General features: G+C 40.5%; 1 long non-coding RNA gene across 1 annotated transcript; it reads right to left on the bottom strand.

Annotated features, from left to right (window-relative positions):
- Window positions 1-5,344: 5,344 nt before the first annotated feature.
- LOC142057903 (uncharacterized) lies at window positions 5,345-7,585 on the bottom strand. Its single transcript, XR_012660799.1, has 3 exons — window positions 7,445-7,585; window positions 7,115-7,189; window positions 5,345-6,138 (listed from the first exon to the last, which is right to left on the bottom strand). It is a non-coding gene; the product is annotated as an uncharacterized LOC142057903 (long non-coding RNA).
- Window positions 7,586-14,658: the final 7,073 nt, after the last annotated feature.

Genomic DNA, 14,658 nt, shown 5'->3' on the forward strand with positions numbered 1-14,658 from the left:
AAGCAGAATGTAGAACAGTTGAGACGTTCCTTTCCATGGCTCAGTTTGGTATCAAGTTTCTGTATGTGGTCTTACCTAAAGCTTACATGCTTGGTAACATTCAGAATAGAAGAACAGCTATCATGCATGTTGGATTAGAGCAAAACTGAATCTTAACTCGGCCTTCTTGTTGATACAGTCACTTAGGAGGAAGATTTGCGACAGTCCAGGACTGGGAGCTAGATAGCTTTGAAAGCATGCACTTGAGGAAAATTTGTTGCCCTTGTAGGAAATGATTCTCCTGTCAAGAGAATCATGACTCAGGTGCTCACCCCTTTCAGAATCATAAGGGAGCAGTGGATGGATGAGGTATGTATGCTTGATGTCACACTGCTTCACTATGCTGTGAAGCGAGCTGTGAGGAAACTAACGCAACTAAGGAAAAGTAATACATGCAAGGTAAAACAAATAGAGCACTGGCAGCAATGGCAAGGATGAGAGTAACCAGCTTTTAACAATAGGAAGGGAAATGTATGGCACTTATGGCAACTTAGAAACATTTTTCTGCCTTGCATACATCTCCACTATCATAGCCTTCTCTATCAAGTTATTAATTGTATCTTTCTTATGAAAGGTCTGAAGGTCTTGGTTTGGTGCTCTATGTAGCAAAATATATTTTCTGTAGGTAAAAGTTAGCTCTTTATCTCAAGTGCTGAGTGGGTCTTCAGAACTAACACCCACATGGAGGGAAAGTGTAAAATGAAAGGCGTTTCCATACATCTATTGTCTGAAGAGTACATGCATTTTTTGAGCTTTCCACAGTCGGAAAGGCTTCTAAGAAGAGGTTATGAGTTGAAAGGGCTTGAAATGTGTGATACACAAGAGGCCAATCGGCAGAGAAAGAAAGGGGACGGGATGCTTTTGCTTCTCTTTTTCACTGCATTTATTGAGCAAAAAGGGAAAGCAAGCCAGGAGTCAACTTATCTTTTTTCTTCCCTTTGATTAGGAGTGTTAATGGGAGGATTAAGGTTATGTAAGAAGTCACATGTTGCTGTAATTGAAGAGAAAGCTGTGTTTTATCTTAATTCATATTTTCTAATGCTTGCTTTTTGGAAGTGCAATGGTGGAATAATGTTGCCGTCATTCTCTTGGCAGCATTCCTTTCCTTCTGAAGTAGGTGGTTGGCTTGCAGCTATTAAATTCCTTTATTTATAGCAGTAATCTATTCCAGAATAAAATACATGGAGTTAGAAGTGTAATAGTGCATTGCTATAGAAGTGTTTTATTCCTAGTCTCTGGTATGCACCCACTAACAAGTTGCATGACTGTATGAAAAGAGTGTTTCCTAGTGAGCTCTGTTGCAGCTTAGCATTCTGCGCTCCTCACATGTGAGCACGTCTTCTTTAGAATATGGTAGAAAAGGATCACATAAGAGTTTGCTGTTAGCAAGCAGTCGATTTAAAAAAAAAATAATCTCATTCCTCAAATTTATGGACTAGGCCCTTCACATAACAAGCCCTTCAAGTGTGAAAAAAAGAAAAAGCAAAGTGGCTGCAGTGTTTTGGTTTGGTTTTGTTGTGTTAATCCGCCTACTCAAGTTTTTTCTCTTTCAGAAACTTTTACAGGTGGGAAGGAGTAGCTGTCACTGCTGAATAAAAAGGCATCTGTGTATAAATTGATGCTCCTTAAAAAGGTCCACTTTTGCTAATTCAATGCTAAAAACAACAGTAATCTATCTATATAGAAGCAAGGTGCAGGAATATATTGGGGAATGTGCTTCCAAGGAATGTTTTGGACGAGATGAGAGCTGTGGTAGGAGCACTACAACTAAAATTATATCAGCTCTTTTTGTAAGGAAGGCCCTCTTTCCGGGAATAAGTTGTTTTCCATGTTAAATATTTCACTGTTTAAAGCAGTGTTGTAGCAAGGCCTCTTCCTCCTGCACAGATTTAAACTGTTACATGAGGGGTTGATTAATACTGTGGACATCTTATATTAAAACTTGCAGACTTGTTTCAGAAAATTTTAATATAAGTGGCCTCCCTACTTTATTTTGTGCAGCTTCTTTACTCTTACGATGTAGTGCTCTGATGATCTGCTTGGTGGATAGCGGTAGCTAACTTACAGTAAATGAATCTTGAATTGAGAAGTTACCTGGAAAAATTTCTGCAGCTGGAGCTGCAGTCAGCAAAGACGAATTCAGGATCATCAGGGTAACAAAACAAGTTGACAAAATGGATGTGAAAAAGGGTATGTAACCAAATATTATTCTTCTCAGCTGGTAGTACCTACTGCTCTTCTAATAATAGTCTTTTATTATTTAGCTAAACACTGTAGTTGCCCTAAGGAAGAGGATTTGAATTGGAGACAGAATCTGAGGGAATGCTTAGGAGAGAAATTCAAAGTAAGTATACTGAAAAAGGATAGAAATACTACACAATCTGTGAATTTCAGTCTACACATCCGCTCAAACTTTCTGTGGTTTATACTAGAAATACTTGAAAACTTAGGATTTTTTCTAGTCTTAGCAGAACCTAGAGAAGGTACAGTTGTATAGTCATGCAGCTCATAATGTGGTTTTTTTTTTTCCTTTGGTCCTTACCCTAGAGAAGTTAAGAATGCTCATCATAGTTGTGTTCTTCAAATTAAGTTTATTTTATTGTCAGGGATAGATCTGTCTCTCTGGGTTGTTCTCTTCTTCCCTTTTTTATATTTTTCTTTACCGTTAGGCAAAAATTCCTCCTTTCTCTGCAACCTCCAGAGCTTGGGACTGGCTAAGTATTTGGCCTGCAAACTATGTCACACTGGCACACTTGATTGAGTTTACCTTTTTCTAATAGCTCCATTTGAAGTGATACATGCCAAAGAGTTCATATTACTGCTTCTAAATATTTATCATCCTTATCTTATGCATGTCCCTGTATTTGACTGTTCGGAGATGCCCTCAACATTGTTGTGGTGTTGCTTGAATTCTAGATGGGCTGTGTAGGGCTCACACAAGCATACAAGAGTCTCGTACCTTCCTGCCTTTTGATTAAAATTAAAAATACTCAGCCAAAGAAACAGTTCCTGCTTAGCACCTTAGAGTGAGCATCACGTGGCAGTGACTTCAGTGGTGTCTTCTGTTGCCTTAAAAAGGTCCAAGCAATGCTCTGGCTCTTTAAAGGTTTTTGAACCCTTCAGAGTTCTTAGCACATGAATCTGCTCGCTTGCCTTTCTTTAAGGCTCTGCAAATACCGTATGCTAACTGCAACAGCCAAAGTAGTGTTGGACATGTTGAGGAGTAGCATGAGTCCACTCTGGTTTTTAGGGCTCAGATCAGTGGCCTCGCTGGTCACACTGTACCTTCAGTGACAGATACAGTCTGGAACATTCTGTCCTAGGCCTATTGGCTAATGTGTAAGTGACTTTCTAATTTAGGTCACAGAGCTAGTAGTAGGGAACTTAATCTTTACCAGCTGCTCATTCTGTAACAATAGGACAGAGGAGGCTGTAGTTTAAGAAGAATCTCTTGCAATGTGATATTCCCTCTGGCTGTTTCCACAAATCTGTTCAGAGAAAATTGTCTTCAGTGTCTTCTCACCTTTGCATCTGAAGGTTCTGGCTATACAGGCACTGCTAAATCAGCAGACTGCTTTAAGCAGGACTTTTTCAGGCAGAGGCAAGATACTAATAAGTACCAGTCTTGACTTTCCTTGCAGTGGTGACAGTCTACTACCAATTTTGAAGATGCATTAGAGAATATGAAACATCTCTTCATCCATCTCCACTCTCTCAAGACAGAAAACACTGTTCTGTTCCAACTTTCAATAGAGTTTGAACAGCTTTAAACTGGCTCTGCTGTCTGTATCTGCCATGCTGTACTAAATTATGTCTAGTGCATGTCCTGTTCTCACGGGAGTCTTTCTAAGCAAAAGGTAACATTCTTTTTTCTTGTGGGAAGCTGTCCTGGGCCAGCTGGGGAGGAAGAATTATTGTCAGCAGCTACATTCTAGCACTAAAAAGGAAAGAGGAATTATGTCTTATTCAGGTTTGCAGGACCTAAGCATATTCAAGCACAAATTGAAGTTGGTGGTTTTAGTCAGAATGATCTTGACTTTCCAGACACATGTTTTTGACTCCCAGCATATCTGTTTCTAAATTTCGGCAAGGACATACTTGTTAAGAATACTTGCACTCAATGGTGGGTACAGACTCCTTCTGGGGCAGATTTGTCTGCTTTTGATGATGTTCTAATGGAGGTATTTGACTCGTTCACTCTCCTGATGAGCTACAAAAAGTTGGAATTTGTCTCTCAATATCAGAGTTTACTTCTGGTCAGGTCTTATCTCTTTCAGATTATTAGCACTTTGCTGAATTTCTATTAAATGCTCCTTGTAGATAATACCAATGTGCGGAGGAACAGTCTTTTACCCCTTTCACAGTTTGTGTGACTTGAAAAGAATTTAAGCTGCTTTGGGCCAGGATTTTTTCTTCCCGAGTTGTACAGTACCTAAAATTCTGAAACCCAAACTTGTTCAGATTTCCAGCTGTATTTTAAAATAATATTTACTATTACTTTAATTTTTACGGTGGTTGTTTTTAATAATAATGCAGTAACATAATTTTCTGAACTATTGTACTGTTTGTAACCATTTTATTTTCTTATATTTAATTAGATTATTGAAAGCACCTGTAGTCATTACTGTGGCAAAATCACTTTTTCTACAGAAACAGAATAATTATAGCTTGGGTCAATGTTTTTCCCTTAAATTCTAGACGACTTACCCTTTTTTTTAGCTACAAACTCAGCTAAACAGGAGAATACAGTCTCCTGTAATTCATGTCAGACACTTTTTGTCTGATCTGCAAGGCTCTTGGAGCGTTAATTGTATCTTAATTGATTATAAAATGGCAAGCATTGTTGCTTGATTAATAATAGGATACTGTCTCCAATATGTACAACAACCTCTTTCTCCTCCTTCATAGTAGAAAGGCTAGTGAAAATGATCAGGTTTTGGTTTTGAATGGTTTAATTTAAAAACAGAAGAATATAAACACATAATTTTACTATTAGAAAGGTCGAAGTCTTGGCCAAGAGTATGACTTGGAAACAGATTAGGGCCAGAATTGTCTTACAGAATTAAACCTTTGTTGCTAAAAGCTAATCTGCATTGTTGATCTCCACGTTGAAGAGCTAGGTTCGGGGCCAGGCATGCCTTGATTCAATTCCTGTCTTAAGTAAACCGCTACAAAGCTGCTTTGCTTTTACAGAGTACTTGTTGTAGGCAATTAATCAATATCTTCTGGAAAGCTTCAGCATAGGCTGTGGTTAGAGTTGCACAATCATTGGGGTTGCAAAATAATCACATGCGTTTATTTTGTTCATGGAAATTTCCCATGATGATTTATTTTTAAAAAAAAACAACGCACAAAAAACACAAAAAAACCCAACAACAAAAACAAACCCCAAAACAAAAAACCCAAACAAAAAACAAACCACACAACCAAACAAAACCCACCAAACAAAAAGGGCCCCCAAAACCCCAAACCACAACCCAGTCACTGGGGAGAGGGGATGAGATGCAGAACCAAACCCCACCCGCCAAAAAAAAACCCTCCCAAAATCTACATGAGGACACATTGAGTAGTTTGTAAATCACTGGAAGACCGACAGCTAACTTAGTCTAACAGAGTTATCATGCTGCAGTTAGCTTTTGCAGCATATAGGGAAAAGAGAAGATACTTTCCTGGATAATTTCCTGAAGCATCCTATGACTTACCTGTGCCTGAGGTAACCTTTGGTACTGGCACCTGCAGTGCTTTGAATCGCTTCAGAGGTAGCTGGTACAGAGGGTTCCAGTCCTACCTGAGTAACCCTCCTGACAGCAGGGGACATTGCAGACATATTTCAGCTCAGATGTTTCTTGTAGAATTCCTTGAAGAAGCTACCCAACTAAATAACTGTCTAGGAAATTTCAGTATTTCAGTTGCGCTTGAGGCTGGATTATGGAAGCATTCAGCTCATCTTGTGGACCTCTGGCAGCTATACACTTCCCAGCAGAAAGCAGATCTGTGCTTCAGGCTTAGTGGAGGTGTCTCTGGCTCTAGCAGAGGCAGAGCAACCATGGGCAGAAGCTTACGACCAGGAGCAGAAATGTTGAGAGATAAAGGAGGCAGCTGTGCTTGAGACAGTTTAAAAGAAGAAAACAGCTGAACAGACAGGCGCAAGCTTCATATCAAGAATACTTTACTTTCAAACAACTGGTAGATCCTGACATAATTTTGGTCATGTGGATCTGGACAAGCTTCATTAGGCAAACCTACAAGCTGACAGACAATATACCATTATCAGTGAATCAGAACTGCATTAGATGCAGGCTAGTGAATCTCTCTCACTAGACTTATGGGCTTATCCTAATATTTAGTATCCTTCCCCCTGCCTTCCAGTTTGATTTAGTTTAATGCCCAGTTGTAATCTCTGCTGTGAACACGCTGGTCAACTCTTTTATGATGCTGTTAGTTGCTACAAATGCAGACATCACTTTTAGCAATAGTTAAGAGGATGCATTTTTATGATCTCTTATGAAGAATTAGTAAATCTGATATGACTAAAGTGAGCTGATGAACTTTTGGGGTATAGGAGAAAAGATATGGCCAGGCTGGTTATTCCACAGCCAATAGATTTCTTTTTCTGAAAGTATAAATCCTTCAGATTTGCATCTGTCTGATGAGGATGACAATTTTGATCAACATGTGGAATACACTTTCTTGTATATGCTCTAAGTAGCTCATGGGATGTATATTTAAACAAAAAACAAAAGCAACAAAACAATCAACACCATGAGCAGGATTTAACTGCAGTTTTTCTTTTGAGGGGGCCAGGGGAGGAGGAGGTAAGAGGAAGATGTGCACTGGTTAAGTGCCTTCCCATTCATGTGAACTGGTATGCACGCTGCCTTGAGGGGCTGGGCCTGCTGTAGGCCCTGGCAGGAAAGATGGTAAATCCACACTTCGTCTTGGGAATAACATTTAGAAACTTGTTGCTTGATGACTTTATTTTTCTTTTAACAAAAGCAGTCAGTAACAGTAATTTGACAACTAAATTGCTACTATATAACTTCCTTACTAAGGAATGAAGTTTAGAGATACTAACCTGTGAAGTTTAGAGATGTAAAACGGAACGGTCTTGTCACGTAGTTAAAGGAATTACAGCCACGATCCATGTCAACTGGAAAAGAATTATTTGAATGCAAGTTGGAGTTGCACAGAATAACCATAAAAAAGGGTTATCTTAGAGTCACGTAGAGCATGAAAAGAATGAGCTAAAAATCCATCTGAGAGAATCAAGGGCAGAAAAATCTAAATGTACATGAACGTAAGCTTCTCAATTAAAAGATATCAATATCTATCTAGTGATTTTTGTCAGATTATGAGACTTCTTTGTCTACTTCACAGGAGGTACTTTTGATTAAAGCAGATGTACCTGAGAAAGAGCATCAAGCTTCTCTATTCAGTATTGCCAGCTCATTTGATCCTGATTCTTTTTTTACATGGTGCTTTCTCTAAACCCCACCTGCAAGAATAATAAAAACTACTAACATTCTTTGGTGTTTGGTTTGGTTGGGGTTTTGTTGCAGTGTTTGGGGTTTTTTTTCTTTGTTGGTTTGTTTTTGGTGGTTTTTTTGGGGGTGGTTTTTTTTAACGTTTAACCCTTGTGGTTGCAGTGCAAAGTCTGAAGTGAAGTCCCCCAGAGATGCAAAACTGGAAAAACAAACAGAACCAAACCAGTCTTTACTCTGTGTCAAGATTCCTAATTCAAACCTTCCAGATGAAGGTTTTGAGGGACCCGTCACAATATGTGTACAGTGCAATTATGTATTAATAGGGAGTTATGGTGAATGTTATTTCAGCGTTAAATGGTTAGGTGATCTAGATAAATTTCATTTATCTTCAGACATCTAAAAATTAGCAGTCTAGACACCTTGCCCAGGCCCCTGGACTGGCATCCCCAGAGGGTAAATCCTCCTATCCTAAGATAATTATCTAAGGTAGGTAGCATGAAATCACTTTCTGGGGAACCTGTTTCTGTCTGTTGCCTAAGGAGTGTAGAGATGTCTAGACGCTCAACATTTGGATAGTTAAATTTAAGCAAGAGGAATCCCACCCAGCAAAACAGTAGCTCATGCATTATCTTTATTATTCATTTGAATTAGTTTATAATTTTAGGTTTAATTTACCCCTCTCCTTCCACCCAAGAACAACCGGGTAGGATCAAGTTTACGCGAGACTTGATCACACCCTGAAGCTTAAAGGGAGATTTCCAAGAACAGGCTTGCATACAATTGCTAGCCACCTACCAGTTCCCTTTGTATTTTGGCTTTTATGGTAATTTTTGTTACATTTACAGTTTTTTCCAAATTGTATTTCAGGTCTGCTATTTAAGCAGATGTCAACACCAAGTCTTCTTTCATAGCGTCAGCTAAACTTAAGAATTACCTCTCATGCATCTGTCAAAGTATCTAGCAAATTAGCCTCTGAGAAATGAAGACGGAACTCTCAGAAGCTTTGTGATAAGCGTGCAAAGACAGAACCGCGCATAACCATAACTCTTACCCAAACTTACAACATGGTAGTGAGTGGGGGACTCCTTCCCGCTGGCTGTATGTACCGGTATCGCAGAGGTCGCAGGCTGACAAATGTGCAAGATGGAGCCGTGGTAATGCCTGCGCTAGGTTCTGTAGAAAAGCCTGTGCTTCCAGGAAGTGTTCCCAGGGAGTAGTGTCCAACTTCTCAGCTGCTGGTTATGTGTTTTACTGCACCAATAATAGGTGGATTACCAGGATTCAACTCAAATCTTTTTTATTACCTTAAATGTTTCCTATTTAAAGATAAAATCCAAAGCTCATATGATGTCAGAAATAACAGTATTACCTGAATTTATATTGTTTGACTGAGGAACAGTTTGTTTATAAAAGCAAGAGGGAAAGGAAGAGTTTGAATCAATGAAATTTCCTCTTATAAACCAAATCAAGTGTGCAGAGCCTTCTAGAATATGTCAAATATTAAGTTACTTGCATGTTGGCCCACTTCCTGAACTGAGTTCTTTTTCAGTCCTTTATGGTTACTATGGAATTTGCACTGGCAGGAATTCAGTTCAGATAGCCCACAGAAAAACATACATGTTAATATGGCTCACATATTTTGATTTGAGTTGTATCTGATCCTACTGATGTATTTTATCTGAGATACTCCAGCCACCGGACTGCTACGATCAGTATACTCGGACCGATTTTGATGGGGCCCGACAAGTTTAACCTACTGAAGGTGTGTGCCAAAACACAGAGATAGGGCTAGGGTTGTTTTGGCTTTTATTACATTACGACCCCTACCAGTGTTGTAAATGTATCAAGCTATTTATCTAACTGAACTTATTAATGGCCTTTGATTGTATCTACATACTTTATAGTCTTGAAAGTTGATCAAGTTGTTACTGCAGTTCCATCAATTCTACAGATGGAAAACTACGGGAAATTGCAGGTCACTGGGGAAATGTTCGCTGGAGCACAAAATGAAACTGAGGTATTGATCTAGTGAACAATCAGTTATCTCTGTCCTCCTGAAAGCAGACACACCTCTGATCAAGCTTTTACAAAGCTGGAAGTGAAAAATCAAAGCGCAGGGCCTCTCGTTACTTCATCACACTTGGCACTGCCTCCAGCCGTCTGGCCAGGGCTCTACCTGCCGACAGGTCTCTTTGAACAAAATCAAGATGGTCCGATACTTCTCAAAGGGGCTCATGGTGCTATGTGTTCTGAGAATATTTAAGGTTAAAACGTCAGCTGTACCCTGGTGCAGTTCCTGGTGCTTTGTTGTATCGATAGTGGGAAGAGGGAATGGTATTAATGCTTCTACTATTAATCAGAATCTTGAGTATTAACTCAGCGAGCAAGCTAAGCTTCAGATAACTGGGTAACTGAATGGCATTTGTCTTAAGAGGAACAAAAGGAATACAAATAAATGGGGATCTAGATAATACATACATAATGTACCTATCCATATATACAAAATACATATGTGCGTGTGTGTGTATACATATAGAAAAAACTAAGGCCGTTTTATGCATCTGGCTCCGAGGCATGCAGAGATGGCATAACACGCGTGCTTGGCCCCTTGCTTGTTACTTTCCTGTGGAGATCAACTGTTTTCTTAAGGAGCAGCTGTGAACTGATTCTCTGGATGTGTATTTGCATGTCACCTTACCGCTGAATCATAACGGCCGTGCAGTATCACAGGGATCGGCAAAGTTCATTTCCTCAGAATATAAATTCCCAACAGAAAAGTGTATTAAACTTCGGATTTATACTTTGAAAATGTTAAGAGATCAATTCCAATTAAATATATTTTCAAGGATCACCCTGCAGATGACGACACTAGCCCTGGCTAGTGGCAGAAATAAAGCAAGCCTCTGCTACAGTAAACTTTGGTGCAATTTAGTAATATTTTGAATATTTAATTCAAATCTGCAGGATTCCTCTCCAAGAAAGGCCAGTCACCCAGTATTCTACACTCTGAAGAGATTAAATCTTCAACTGTCTCTGAAGTCTGGCAGAATATGCAATCATTCCTTAAAGGGTTAAACCACAGAAATGCAAATCAAACCTTCACCTGTATTTAAATTTTAACTCTAACGTCCTTTCTAGCTTACCCTTCATTTCTCTTCATCCTACCAAAACCATCTATTTTGTAACAGAACAAATCCTGTGAACTCTTCACCCTCCACATACTTTGTCAAACCCAGTTAAAGATCCCTTTTTCCTTTCACAAATTCCAGTGTTTCGCGTAGCTTCTTAGATAACATTCTGGGAATACTTCACACATCAGATCCTTCAGACAGTTTCACTGCTAACATAAACAAAAACTAAATGTAAGATTCGCATTGTTACAAACTTCAAAATATACGAAGATAAAAATCCCCCTCAGATAGTTGCTTTCCTCACTCCAGCTGTGCATTTATGCCAAGTGTAACTCTGTTGTCATGGCTACTTAGTCAACTCATTAAAAATAACATTTCTCTGGTCTCCAACTACCAGCTGTACGGAATCCCTTGGAGGAGATGGATGCGGGCTCTATCAAATGAATCCAGACAAGTCTGTTACCACTTTAACATCATCACAATTAAAAGCCACCCCATTCAAGGAACTCTGTCTACCCACAGAATCTTACCCAGTCCGTGACCCTCAGAGGTGAAGTCCTGATTTTGTCCCAGAGAGTTCCTGGGTCATTTAGAAGCGAGGCTTATTCTGGGATACCTGGATGGGAGTGGATCCAGGGAGACACTGTAGTTGCTTTATATCTTGATAGCACAGGTTTTCCATGCAGCTACTGTTGAAGCAATGGCAGGCTTTCTCTGGAGGACCTGTCTTGGTTGTTCTGGAAGCAGATACAGGAGAATGCTCCTGGAATCTCGAGGCCACATTGATATAGTCTCCTTTAAATTACTACTACTAGTTCTACTAAACCCAAATATCTGCAATTATAGATCTGCTGTAGAATTCTTCTTTCCTTTTCCTGCTACAGCGAGCAGCTGAAGTCTCAGCTGCATATGGTTATTTCTATTTTGAAGCTACATATAAGTAACTGTACCAGTTCATAGATGTGCCTGTGAGCAGGCTTTTCCCCCCCTGAACTGAGATCCCATCTGCCTGGACAGGCGAGGCAGCTGCAGAATACTGCTGGTCTCTGGCCACCATTGTTCAAGATAAAATGCAGCACCAATAACATTACAAGAAGGTATGGCAATTCATGTGAGGTGAGGGGAAAAGTAGCTTTACATAGCGTATTTGATAATTGGATATCTTTTATAACATCATGACACATTCTGCCACTAGACTCACATTCTTACTTCTGTTTTCCGTATTCGTTCAAATTCTAAATGCATTAAGTCACCGGCTTCAAAACTGGTTTGTGTTTAATGCAAAGAATGACTTAAGCAACTCTTCAAAATTAACATAAGGGTCTCACACGGTGGGAACACTCAAAAAATACTTGAGCCAAGGCCCTGTATCAACCACAGCGTACTTACGCCTCAGCAATTGTGTTACTTCAACACAGGGCGGCGTACACCACCACCCTCCTGTTCTTCTAGAGCCCGCCCCCTCCTTCCTGGAGGACGCCAAGCGTTTCCTGCTCCTTTATTCTATACCAGCACCCCCGTTACCACCCTCGCTCCCCTGCTGCAGCGTGGGGCCGGGCCCCTCCCAGCCTGACAAGCGTTACCCTTGGCCAGCCAGGGCCCGGCTGCAGGGAACCCCTGCGCCAGCCCCACAGCCCTTCCCCGCGCTGGAGGGGGTGAGGTGGGACAGGGTAAGAACACGGGAACGGCCGAGTTGCACTGTTGCTGTTCATCAGCTTCTTCCCCTCCTGGTTTGTTCTAGGTTAGGGGAGTCCTTGTGGCATCAGTGATGCCACAGACTCCAAAGCCCCTGCACACCAGGACAAGGTCACACCAACATACTTCTGTTTGCCAGAGTTAAGGCCTTAGCTGGGCATTATTTGACTTAAGCACTGCAGCAACAATCAGTAAATGTAGGTTTCTGCAGATACGTGGAAACGTAAGCTCTCCGCTCCAGTTTGCTACACCAGCTCTCTTGGTAACTGGGCTTACATAAGCATGAACTGGGACAGAACTCATTTATCTGTCACTGCAGCTGCCACCCTGGATTGCAACATAAACTATGCTAATCCATGCTTCAGCTGCATTCTAGATCTTCACAGCAACAGGCTGCAGTTACCTAATCATTCAGATTTATTCACAGCTCTAGGAGCATCCAAATCTACAGCGTGCAGGTGGAAGCTTCTCTCTGCTAAAAGCAGGTCAGCTACATCACACTCCCAAAAGTTTTGCTCTGACAACCTCCTCCCCCCCGCAACCCCACAGGCTTCTTCCTGCAATTTTATCCAAGAAAAATGATGCCTGGGCAGTTACAAAGACATTTTGCCTCTTGGAACTTTGATCTCAACACTTTCCTGAAGCATGTTATGTTTAACATAACTAAGCACCAGGGACAAGTACAGCTTGAAAAAAAGAGATCTAGTATTCTACCACTCTGAAAACTGACAATGAACAGCAATCCCACCGTGCTGCTGCTTGTCTTGGAAAAGGTGAAAATTCCCGACTGCTCATTTTCAATAACCAACCCCTAACTTCTCTTGCAGGAACCTTTAAATCCACTACGGACTGACTCATGTAAACAGACATGCTTTCCAAGCCCTTGCTGCCAAGTACACCAGGCAACTCTGACACCTGGATGTGGTTTCCTGAATGGTAACTGCAACCTAGTTCAACATTTCAGAAGGTAAAAACAGGTATGAAATGTGTTTACTACGCCATTTTTTCCCAGTCTTTCTGGGGGTGTTATACCAAACACTGTACAAAACCAATACTAATAAGAGCCGTTATCATCCATCAGTTACACTGGTTTGATTTTGACTGACTTTACTACTTGAAATGGCGTACGCTTTATTTACATTGAAGTACAATGCAACTCGTAGTTAAGAGCTACACACCAGTTAGACCAACTGAACCCCCCTCCCATTTCCCAGATTTAGTCACGCTCACTGCAGACAAGCACTAAAAACTTAATAAGTAGCTCAAGATCAAGTTAAGAGGCTCCCATTCCTTATCTATGGAAATACTATTTTGACACACACACTGCAGTTACCAGAGCTATTTTGATACCAGTTTCAAGAAACAAGATCTGTTTGTAGTGACTGCATGTACATTTTTCAAATGTTTCATGACGGAGAGTAATTCTGTGGTTTAGTGGCACGTTCTACTGCATTTGTTCTATTCCACATTTTTGGTCCTGGTTCTTACAGGAGTTTCTCTAACAGAGCTAACTCAGTGACTAGTTACAAACAAACCAAGCAGCAAAGCCTCCGTGCACAAGTACAAAAGATCAGAGTTTAGATGGAGCAAGAATACAAGGCTTAGTTATGCTATTCCAACAGCCTACAGCTGCCAGCCTAACCTCCCCCGAAACTCTGGCAAAAAAAAAAAAGCTAGTTGCAGGTTCTGGTTCTTTTCTCTGAAAACTTGACTATCTTGCACCTCCTTCTAGCACTGCCTTTTATTCTCACCTTTACAGTAAATTTAGTTACAAACTACCACTTAGGACTGTTCTTTCATGATTTGTGGTGCCTTCCTGTCTTCCACTTTGCAGCACATGGGAATAAAGGGCATTGCATATCTAGTAACCTGTAAGTACACAAAAAAGTAGTATTCTAGTGGCATGCACAGCTGAACACACCTGCTGTAACAGTAAAGGTCAAATGCAAAGGAAAATAACAGCAGACTTAATGAAACAGCATTGTTTCAGTAGCAGGGTTGCTCCTCTACACTGTACTTTAATTCCAAACTCTTGGAGTTTTACTTCGAGCATAGTAATTAGGAGCAAGCGAACCTTGCAACTGTACTTATGGTTCCTCTATCCCAATACAGGGTGTTTAACTGCAGAATCTTAATTAGTATATACCGGACATCCCCTTGAGAAGCATCTTTATCTACCCAAGAACGGACCTGAAGTGAGGGGTAAAGCTTGTAGCCTCTGTAGATCTACCATCAACTGTATTACTCTAGAGAGGAAATATAAACTGAAGGTTACTCTGCATCATGACTGGGAGGAACACTATACCATA

The sequence above is a fragment of the Phalacrocorax aristotelis genome, chromosome 5, assembly GCF_949628215.1.
Source record: "Phalacrocorax aristotelis chromosome 5, bGulAri2.1, whole genome shotgun sequence".
Lineage (NCBI taxonomy): Eukaryota > Metazoa > Chordata > Aves > Suliformes > Phalacrocoracidae > Phalacrocorax > Phalacrocorax aristotelis.